Source organism: Delphinus delphis, chromosome 18 (genome assembly GCF_949987515.2).
Source record: "Delphinus delphis chromosome 18, mDelDel1.2, whole genome shotgun sequence".
Taxonomy (NCBI): domain Eukaryota; kingdom Metazoa; phylum Chordata; class Mammalia; order Artiodactyla; family Delphinidae; genus Delphinus; species Delphinus delphis.
In genome coordinates, this window is record NC_082700.1 from 60,264,027 (window position 1) to 60,275,797 (window position 11,771).

At 40.5% G+C, this 11,771-nt stretch overlaps 1 long non-coding RNA gene across 2 annotated transcripts in view; it reads right to left on the minus strand.

The window, feature by feature from the left end:
• Positions 1-9,322, minus strand: part of LOC132413640 (uncharacterized) — a 138,216-nt gene extending 128,894 nt beyond the window's left edge. For both annotated transcript variants that reach the window (XR_009516779.1, XR_009516778.1), the window contains exon 1: positions 9,188-9,322. This is a non-coding gene — a long non-coding RNA (uncharacterized lncRNA). The remainder of the gene's footprint in view (positions 1-9,187) is intronic.
• Positions 9,323-11,771: the final 2,449 nt, after the last annotated feature.

Sequence of the window (11,771 nt, forward strand, 5' to 3'; positions counted from 1 at the left end):
ATTGGACGAAGTGAGAGAGTGGCATGGACTTATATATATTACCAAATGCAAAATAGATAGCTAATGGGAAGCAGCTGCATAGCACAGGGAGCTCAGCGCATAGCACAGGGAGCTCAGCTCGGTGCTTTGTGACCACCTAGAAGGGTGGGATAGGGAGGGTGGGAGGGAGATGCAAGAGGGAGGAGATATGGAGATATACATACACGTGTAGCTGATTTACTTTGTTATAAAGCAGAAACTAACACACGATTGTAAAGCAATTATACTCCAATAAAGATGTTAAAAAAAACAAGAGAGTATTCTAAAATTCTAGCATTATCAGGCAAGTGGTAAAAATAATAATTTAGGAGAGAGAGGGGGAAGATGGCGGAAGAGAAAGACGCGGAGATCACCTTCCTCCCCACAGATACATCAGAAATACATCTACACGTGGAACAACTACAGAACACCTACTGAACGCTGGCAGAAGACCTCAGACCTCCCAAAAGGCAAGAAACTCCCCACGTACCTGGGTAGGGCAAAAGAAAAAAGAATAAACGGAGACAAAAGAATAGGGACGGGACCTGCACCAGTGGGAGGGAGCTGTGAAGGAGGAGAGGTTTCCCCACACTAGGAAGCCCCTTCGCGGGTGGAGACTGCGGGTGGCGGAGGGGGGAAGCTTCGGAGCCGCGGAGGAGAGCACAGCAACAGGGGTGCGGAGGGCAAATCAGAGAGATTCCCGAACAGAGGATCAGGGCCGACCGGCACTCACCTGCCCGGGCGGGTGGGGCTGGGAGCTGAGGCTTGGGCTTCGGAGGTTGGAGCTCAGGGAGAGGACTGGCGGCGTGAACACAGCCTGCAGGGGGTTAGTGCACCACGGCTAACCGGGAGGAAGTCCGGGAAAAAGTCTGGAGCTGCCGAAGAGGCAAGAGACTTTTTCTTCCCTCTTTGTTTCCTGGTGCGCGAGGAGAGGGGATTAAGAGCGCTGCTTAAAGGAGCTCCAGAGACGGGCGCGAGCCGCGGCTAAGAGCGCGAGGCCCAGAGACGGGCATGAGACGCTAAGGCTGCTGCCGCTGCCGCCAAGAAGCCTGTGTGCGAGCACAGGTCACTCTCCACACCTCCTTTCTGGGGAGCCTGTGCAGCCCGCCACTGCCAGGGTCCCGGAACCCAGAGACAACTTCCCCAGGAGAACGCACGACACGCCTCAGGCTGCTGCAACTTCACGCCGGCCTCTGGCAACGCAGGCCCCGCCCCGCCTACGTGTCCCTCCCTCCCCCCGGCCTGAGTGAGCCAGAGCTCCCGCGTCAGCGGCTCCTTTAATACCGTCCTGTCTGAGCGAAGAACAGACGCCCTCCAGTGACGTAACGCAGAGGCGGGGCCAAATCCAAAGTTGAGCCCCGGGAGCTGTGCGAACAGAGAAGAGAAAGGGAAATCCCTCCCAGCAGCCTCAGAAGAAGCGGATTAAATCTCTGCAGTCAGGGCTTGCCTGTTGGCACAGTGGTTGAAAGTCCGCTTGCCGACGCAGGAGCCACGGGTTCGTGCCCCAGTCCGGGAAAATCCCACATGCTGGCTCCCGTGAGCCATGGCCTCTGAGCCTACGCATCCGGAGCCTGTGCTCCGCAGCGAGAGAAGCCACAACAGTAGCTCCTTCCTCCCTCCCTCCTCTCTTTCTTTCTACTTCTACTTTCTTTCTACTTTTTCTCCCTTTTCTTCTGAGCCATGTGGATGAAAGGCTCTTGGTGCTGCAGCCAAGAGTCAGTGCTGTGCCTCTGAGGTGGGAGAGACAACTTCAGGACACTGGTCCACAAGAGACCTCCCAGCTCCACGTAATATCAAACGGCGAAAATCTCCCAGAGATCTCCATCTCGACACCAGCACCCAGCTTCACTCAACGACCAGCAAGCTACAGTGCTGGATATCCTATGCCAAACAACTAACAAGACAGGAAAACAACCCCACCCATTAGCAGAGAGGCTGCATAAAATCATAATAAGTACACAGACACCCCAAAACACACCACCAGACGTGGACCTGCCCACCACAGAAACAAGATCCAGCCTCATCCACCAGAACACAGGCACTAGTCCCCTCTACCAGGAAGCCTACACAACCCACTGAACCAACCTTAGCCACTGGGGACAGACACCAAAAACAACGGGAACTACGAACCTGCAGCCTGTGAAAAGGAGACCCCAAACACAGTAAGATAAGCAAAATGAGAAGACAGAAAAACACACAGCAGATGAAGGAGCAAGATAAAAACCCACCAGACATAACAAATGAATAGGAAATAGGCAGTCTACCTGAAAAAGAATTCAGAATAATGATAGTAAAGATGATCCAAAATCTTGGAAATAGAATAGACAAAATGCAAGAAACATTTAACAAGGACCTAGAAGAACTAAAGATGAAACAAACAACGATGAACAACCCAATAAATGAAATTAAAAATACTCTAGATGGGATCAATAGCAGAATAACTGAGGCAGAAGAACAGATAAGTGACCTGGAAGATAAAATAGTGGAAATAACTACTTCAGAGCAGAATAAAGAAAAAAGAATGAAAAGAACTGAGAGGACAGTCTCAGAGACCTCTGGGACAACATTAAATGCACCAACATTCAAATTAAAGGGGTTCCAGAAGAAGAAGAGAAAAAGAAAGGGACTGAGAAAATATATGAAGAGATTATAGTTGAAAACTTCCCTAATATGGGAAACGAAATAGTTAATCAAGTCCAGGAAGCACAGAGAGTCCCATACAGGATAAATCCAAGGAGAAACACGCCAAGACACATATGAAGCAAACTGTCAAAAATTAAGTAGAAAGAAAACATATTAAAAGCAGCAAGGGAAAAACAACAAATAACACACAAGGGAATCCCCATAAGGTTAACAGCTGATCTCTCAGCAGAAACTCTGCAAGCCAGAAGGGACTGGCAGGACATATTTAAAGTGATGAAGGAGAAAAACCTGCAACCAAGATTACTCTACCCAGCAAGGATCTCATTCAGATTTGATGGAGAAATTAAAACCTTAACAGACAAGCAAAAGCTGAGAGAGTTCAGCACCACCAAACCAGCTTTACAACAAATGCTAAAAGAACTTCTCTAGGCAAGAAACACAAGGGAAGGAAAAGACCTACAATAAAAAACCCAAAACAATTAAGAAAATGGGAATAGGAACATACATATCAATAAAACATAGGTAGAACACTCTATGACATAAATCACAGCAAGATCCTTTTTGACCCACCTCCTAGAGAAATGGAAATAAAAACAAAAATAAACAAATGGGACCTAATGAAACTTAAAAGCTTTTGCACAGCAAAGGAAACCATAAACAAGACCAAAAGACAACCCTCAGAATGGGAGAAAATGTTTGCAAATGAAGCAACTGACAAAGGATTAATCTCCAAAATTTACAAGCAGCTCATGCAGCTGAATAAGAAAAAAACAAATAACCCAATCCAACAATGGGCAGAAGACCTAAATAGACATTTCTCCAAAGAAGATATACAGTTTGCCAACAAACACATGAAAGAATGCTCAACATCATTAATCATTAGAGAAATGCAAATGAAAACTACAATGAGATATCATCTCAGACTGGTCAGAATGGCCATCATCAAAAAATCTAGAAAGAATAAATGCTGGAGAGGGTGTGGAGAAAAGGGAACACTCTTGCACTGCTGGTGGGAATGTGAATTGGTACAGCCACTGTGGAGAACAGTATGGAGGTTCCTTAAAAAACTGCCAATAGAACTGCCATATGACCCAGCAATCCCACTACTGGGCATATACCCTGAGAAAACCATAATTCAAAAAGAGTCATGTACCAAAATGTTCATTGCAGCTCTATTTACAATAGCCAGGAGATGGAAGCAGCCTAAGTGTCTATCATCAGATGAATGGATAAAGAAGATGTGGCACATATATACAATGGAATATTACTCAGCCATAAAAGGAAACGAAATTAAGTTATTTGTAGCGAGGTGGATGGACCTAGAGTCTGTCATACAGAGTGAAGTAAGTCAGAAAGAGAAAGACAAATACCATATGCTAACACATATATATGGAATCTAAGAAAAAAAAAATGTCATGAAGAACCTAGGGGTAAGATGGGAATAAAGACAGACCTACTAGAGAATGGACTTGAGGATATGGGGAGGGGGGAGGGTAAGCTGTGACAATGGGAGAGAGTGGCATGGACATATATACACTACCAAACGTAAAATAGATAGCTAGTGGGAATCAGCTGCATAGCACAGGGAGATCAGCTCGGTGCTTTGTGACCACCCAGTGGGGTGGGATAGGGAGGGTGGGAGGGAGGGAGACGCAAGAGGGAAGAGATATGGGAACATATGTATATGTATAACTGATTCACTTTGTTATAAAGCAGAAATTAACACACCATTGTAAAGCAATTATACTCCAATAAAGATGTAAAAAAAAATAATAATAATTTAAGGTAGACCCTAATAAAGATGCACGTAGCACCCTCTAGAACCATACTGTATAATAGATTTTTCTGAAATGAGAGAAATGTCCTATATCTGTACCGACAATATCTTAATCATTAGCCATATGAGATGATTATCCACTTGAAATGTGGCTAGTATGACTGAGGAACTAAAATTTTTATTTTATTTAAATAGCCACCTGCAGCTAGCAGCTACCACATTGTTCTTAGAAGAGAAAATTTAAATAATAAAAAATTATATTTTTTTATTCAAATTAAAAGCAAAGAAGTAAAGAAAACATAACGGCTTCCCTGGTGGCGCAGTGGTTGAGAGTCCGCCTGCCGATGCTAGGGAACGCGGGTTCGTGACCGGTCCGGGAGGATCCCACGTGCCGCGGGGCTGCTGGGCCCGTGAGCCATGGCCGCTGAGCCTGCGCGTGCGGAGCCTGTGCTCCGCAACGGGAGAGGCCACAGCAGTGAGAGGCACGCGTACCGCCAAAAAAAAAAAAAAAAAAAAAACCATAACAATACAGGTGGCCCAAAAAGATAAAAAATAATACAATGATATCTATAAACTCAACTGCATCAATATTACATTAAATGAATTTGGACTAAATACTCCAAATAAAAGGCAAACTACAGGCTGCTTACATCCAACTATATAGTACTTATAAAAAGAAAAACACACTTTAAATACAAGGGCACAGAAAGTTTGAGAAAAGAAGGATAGGAAAACCTGTACCATGCTAATAATAATACTTGATAGACACATAGATAGTGCAGTTCTATCAGTAGAAGTTAAATTAGATGTTAAGGTAAGAAGGATTCCCACAGATAAAAAGGCATATTTCATAATGCTAAAGAGACCAATCAAGAGAAAGATATCACAATCCTAAATCTATGTGTATCCAAAAACATAGCTTCAAAAAATATAAGCAAAATTTGACAGAAATAAAGAAAATGTGCATCCCCAATCATATATGAAGATTTTAACACAGGTCTCTAGATAGCTGGCAGATAAATCATACAAAAATAGTAAAGATATAAAATATCTCGAATTAACAAACTTTACCTAATTAGCATATGTAAAATGTGCTAGAGTGATAGAATTAACATTTGTTTCAAATATTTATGGGCTATTTACCAAAACTGACCATAATCTGGACCATAATGAAAACAAACTTTAAAATGTTGAAATAATTCAGAATATGTTCTGACATAAGAAATAATTATCAAAGACATATCAATGAGAAAAAGACAAACTAATAGGAAAAAAAGCCACCAAAAATATTGAACAAGAACCAGTTCATTAAAAATATATCAAGATGTCTAATAACATATGAAAAAGTGCTCAACATCATTAGTCATCAGTGAAATTCAATTTAAAACCACAGTGAGAGGCTATTATAATTACACAGGAATGGCTAAAATGAAAAAACAAAAGACGGTATCAAGTGTTAGTAATGACATGGAACAAGTGTAACTTTCATATACTGTCGATGGAAATGTAAATTGGTACAACCAGTGTGGAAAACTGTTCATTACAGTAAGCTATATGTATGCATCCTCTTATGACCCTGTAATTTCATGCCTAGTTATACAAAGAACAGAAATTTGTACAAATGTTCATCAAAACACATATGCTAGAAGGTTCACATGAGCACTATTCCTAGTAAATTCAAACTGGAAAAAAAATCCATCATCAGTAGAATGGATAAATAAATTGTGCTATATTCATGCTGTGGATTACTATAGGACAATAAGAAATTAACAAATTAAAACTACATTCAACAGGAATAAATCTCAGACATAAAATGTTGAGTCAAAGAAGCCAGATACAAAAAGTGTCTACTGTGTGGTTCCATGTATATAAAGTTCAAGATCAAGCAAAACTACACTATGTCAGTCTTGAAGGTATATTGACTGGAAGGGTGAGTGAAGAGGCTTCAGGAATGCTGGTAATATTCCATTTCTTGATCTGGGTTCTGGGGTTACTGATCTGTTCATTTTGTGGAAGTTCCTTGAGTTCTACATTTATTATTAGTCCTCTTTTTGTATGTATGTATGTTTCACTAAAATGTTTGCCCTGAGGTTTAAATATGGAGGTATTGATTGGGAAGGTATCTTTACAGAAGTTGTCTACTCAGCCTTTGCTTTTATATCAAGCTAATCTTAAACTGAAATTGAAGATGTATATTTCATATAAAATTGAGATATATATTTCAGATTTATCATCTTCCAGAGATAGTTTCAGTTATATTCTAGGCACCCAAACCTTACCATTTTTACGGCTCCAAAAATACACTCTCTTTCCTATTGGGAGTCCTGACATGAGGGGTGTGTCTCACATATGATCAGTTTCCAACAGTTGTTCTGCACTTTGAGTTCTCAGTTCTTGCTTTCTGTAAACTGGGATAGTTCATTGTTTCATATTTATGCTGAGGCTGACCATCATGTTTCTGGTAAATTTTTTTTTATCTCAGGAAATAAGTAAGTGATTCCCACATCTTACCTTCAGGTCTCTGAGGGCTGAGGCAGTGGTTAGTCACAGGAGAACCATGCCTCCAGTTCCCTAGGCTTTTGTTTTTATCTCAGCCCTTTTCTTCTCAAAGCCCATGAGCACTGATAACCTTCTGGGCTTGAGAGTATTAAAGCACTGCTTCGTTCTATACCTAGTACTTCTACCACACTTGACATCCATCCTTACCTGTTTATTCTGGCCTACGCTACCAGATTCCTTTCTCATTCATGGTAACTCTCCAACAGGAACTCTTCATATCCATCCTTGCTTCCAGGTCCATCAGTCTATCAGTCTGTTTCTATATATCTGAGCCCTAATTATATATAGTGTTCAAGTTCTTTCTCAAGGGACTGGTTGGGTCCCTATGAATGAAGCAATGTTCCTGAACATTCTTAAGTTAAGAATGTCCCTAAATATTTTATGAATTAGGACACTTCTCTGCCAAATGTCAAAAAAATTATTACCTGTCTCTATCCACAAATATATCAAAGTCTCAACTTTGTACTTTCCAGGATACCAAAATAAGTGTCAAAAATCAATTTTGCAGGGCAGGCAAGAGATAAATCAATTCAGAGAGTTGTAAGAGCAGCGTCTTAAATTTCAGTCCAAGATTAGCCTGATGTAAAACAAAGGCTGAATAGACAACTTCTTCAAAGATACCTTCCCAATCAATACCCCCATATACAAACATCAGTTCAGTCAGGTGTGAGTGACAGCAGAAAAGGAAAGTTTGCTAAGGATACCCCCTTTGCTTGGTGTTTTTAAGCCTCTCCTTTTCTCACTTAGTTTTGTTTTGTTTTGTTTTGTTTAATTCTCTCCTACTTGGGTAGATATAGTGATCAGCATGAGAGCTCTTTCAAAGGCCATCAATCTGAGTTGCTACCCATGATAAGAAAACGAACTATTGAAAATCACTCACATTTGTCTGCTGAGGTCTTCTTTTCCTAGATCTCTATGATTATATTGTTCTTGTTCATCTAAAATTGTGAATTGGCTCCAGTGAATTGCATTCATTTATACATATCTTTATCTTCAGCTTCAGTTTTGGGAAAACACAGTTTGTTCACAGTAGGTTAAGTTTTGGGGTAACACAAAGTCCCAAAATCTCAGTGGCCTAAAAAAGTTTTATTCCTCACTTAAGCAAATAGGTGGTGAGCCTGGCTGATGCTTAAGGGGAATCCGTCTTCTATGTAACGACCCAGGGTCTCCAGATCAATATTTGCTTCCATGACCACATGGCAAGGGTAAAAGCACCGAAGAGTCTCAAAATTAAGGATTCATCCTGGAAGAAACATGGGTCACTTCTCCTCACATTCCATTAGGAACGTAAGTCAATGGCCACACATTTGCCCTTAAGAGGGCAGAGAAGTGTCATCCCTCACTGCAGTCTTGTCCTAACAGAAGGCAAAAATGAACTATTTGTTAAATAAAAATATGTTGAGTAACTAATGCTTTATACTGGTCAGCCAATCTAGACCAAATTTTAATTAATATAAAGGAGAAAGAAACAATCAACATGAAGAAAGCAAACACTAGATAAGGAAGGGAAAAGAGTTCCTACTCTATTAGGGAATCAATTTTGCATAGCTTCATAGAACAATTCTGAGACCAATCTTAGCTCAATAGGAAAGACTGATTTAACAGGTAAATGACATCAGCCAAGAGCACAAGAATGAGAAGTATTGCTGTATCATGGATTGACTTATTGCCCCAATTCCAGCCCTCTTTCTGCATCCATACTTTTGCATGACCTCAGGAAGGACAGAGTAGACTTTTCTATCCTTTGACTTGGGGTTGGCTCTGTAACTTGTTTCAGTCAATGGCATGTGGGTAGAAGTAAGCAATTTCTGAACCAAGACCTTAATGTCCTCCTGTGTTTCCACTTGCTCTCTGCCGTTTTCATGAGAAGAATATACCTCGGGCTTCCCTGGTGGCGCAGTGGTTAAGAATCCACCTGCCAACGCAAGGGACACGGGTTCGAGCCCCGGTCCAGGAAGATCCCACATGCCGTGGAGCAACTGAGCCCGTGCGCCACAACTACTGAAGCCCATGTACCACAACTACTGAAGCCCGCACACCCTAGGGCCCTTGGTCTGCAACAAGAGAAGCCACCGCAATAAGAAGCCCACACTCGCCACAACTAGAGAAAGCCCAGGTGCAGCAATGAAGACCCAATGCAGCCAAAAATAAAAATAAAATAGATTTATTAAAAAAAAACAAAAAACATACCTCAAGTGGTGCTGTGGTCATATCAGAAGGATGAGAGATACATGATAGGAAACCATCCTGGTCGCCACAGCCTGAAGAAGAGCTGCCCCAGGCATCCCATAAATCTGCACAGAGAAGCAAAGTCACAAAGCTGAGCCCAGCCTACATCAGCTGAACTTCTGCCAGCCTTCAGAGAGACAAGAACAGTTACAAACGACTGTTGTTTTAAGCCATGGAACTTCTGGGTAATTTGTTTTGCAGCAAGAACTAATCAATATATGGTACATATGCCAGACACTGGCCATTCATAAAGTACAACAGATGAAAAAAAACAAAAAAAACAAATCCAGAATCTAGAAGACAAAAAGGATTGGAGATTGCCACACAAAGAAAAAGAAAAGCATTCTTGAGGATTAGGAAAGAAAAGTAAAAATGAATATATTTAATGTGACTTTTTTTTTAATAATCAACTAAGAGTGTATGTTCTGGTTTGTGACTATATTTACATGAAAAAGCTTCAAAGTTACAAAATTTGACATTTTTATATAAGATATGATTTTATTTAAAAATCAGGAAACAACGAAGTTGGAACACACCCAATAATATACATGAGTGCCATTAATAATCAGCCTATAAAATTATAAACTTGAACATGATGTTTATTACAAAATCCTTTTGTATTAGAATTAAAGGGATGTCTGAATTTTGAAGGCAGTGACTTTTGGAAAAACAAGAGAAAGCATTAGTTCAAAGAGTAAAACCATGGAATTCAGTGACTTAAAAAAATATATAAAAATGTAAACAAATTTTTACAGCATAAACTTCAGAATGACAGTTTTTCAAATGAGATCATGACATATTTAAGAAAGCTAATTTGAAATACCTTCTGAAATGGAGACTGATGTCAAGAGGGTAGCCAGGCCTTAGCTAATATATGCAAAGCAAATTTTGATTTGGCAGGATTATGAGTCCAACCCAAACTTTTTATATTTTCATAAATAGGAAAGGGTTAAAGTGAAAAAAGAGCAGTAAATGGGTCAGGAGCATGTAGGAACAACAGTTGATGACCTGGTTAAAATGACCTCAAACCGTTTTGTTTTTTCATTGATATTACTAAGAGATTCAAACCCAAGGATTCTCAGGTTCGCCTGCATCAGAATCACTTAGGATGCTTTTTAAAATACAGGTGCCCAGGCCCCACCTTGGATTCCACTGGCGTGATGTTGGTATTTGTTAAAAGATCCCTAGACCATTTAAATTGTAACCAAGGTTAATAATCATCACTACTTTGACCTATCCCAGGTATACATAAGTCAATTAATGATTAATTACAGTTGCCAACTCTCCAGTCCCAGGCTTTTCCCTGTCTGGTTGCATTCAACCTGATTGGGTCATGTGCTCTGATTACCTAAACTTGGAAGAACGGTCACGTTATTAAATATTTACAAAGTAACACAGTGATACTTTTGTAAGCTGTGTCTCACAGTCGTCAAGGTGGATTACATAACAGATAAAGGCAACAGATTACCAGTTAACCCTAAAAAGAATCTGCTATATCTATAGAAATGACTATGTATGCCAAAAATACTAGTTCCCAGTTATATGAAGCAGAGTACATGTTTAGTTTCAACATTATGCTGTGGAAGGGACTGAAAAACAGAAAACTCCAATGTCTTAGGTTCGACTTGTGTAAAATAGAAGACATTTAAAATATAGATTACATAATACTGAGCTATATTTACAGGTGATTTATAAAAGAGACACAGAAGAAATATTAGCTGAATATCGACTGAGGTCCAGGTGTAGGAGCTAGGTACGTGGAATACAATAGGGCACAGAGTAACTTACCAAAAGGAAAGAAGAAATTAAAGAAGATGGGAAGGAGGAAGGGAGAGAGGAAGAGAGAAAGAAAGGGAAAATCAATCTGGGGGGAAATCAAGCAAAATAAATACAATGGAACAATTTCAAGCTTACAACTTGCCAATCTTGCTACTTGATTGAAGTGATTACAATACAAAACTCCTTTGGGAGTTATTTTCTGTAAATAAAAATGATGTGCTTGCAACCGTAGAACATCTCTAATGCTCTTAGTTATGTGGAGCCTGCAAAACATCAGGTAAAAAAATAGGTGATAAGATCCTGAGCTGTTTTAGCAAGAAAAAAGCCTTTAACAGTAAGGACTGCGCTCACTGCCCATGTTTCTCTCCCAAAAGGCAATTTGACTGTAACTCTCCCAGATTTGGAAGTTACTCATCCGACTCACGGGGGGACGGGGGAAATTTATCAGCCTCCTCCCACCACGGCTGGGCAGAGGATAGAACAAAAGGGCAGTAGACAACATGAGCAAGAGTCAGCCAAGTTTCCTGCCCAGGCAAACAGAGAGGATAGGAGGAGAGGAAAGAAAATGGTAACAGAAGCTTTGTTTGTGCCGGAAATGTAAGAGTGCCTTTGTTGTAAAACACAGGCGTTGATTTCCTGTTTCCATAACTTATGACTGGTGAGTTATTTTTACATTTATCTTAATGAGGTTACACCCTGCTCTGAGATTTCATAAGCCATTGCCCTGCCCATGAAACAAACAAAATATTCTTCTCTCTGATTCAGT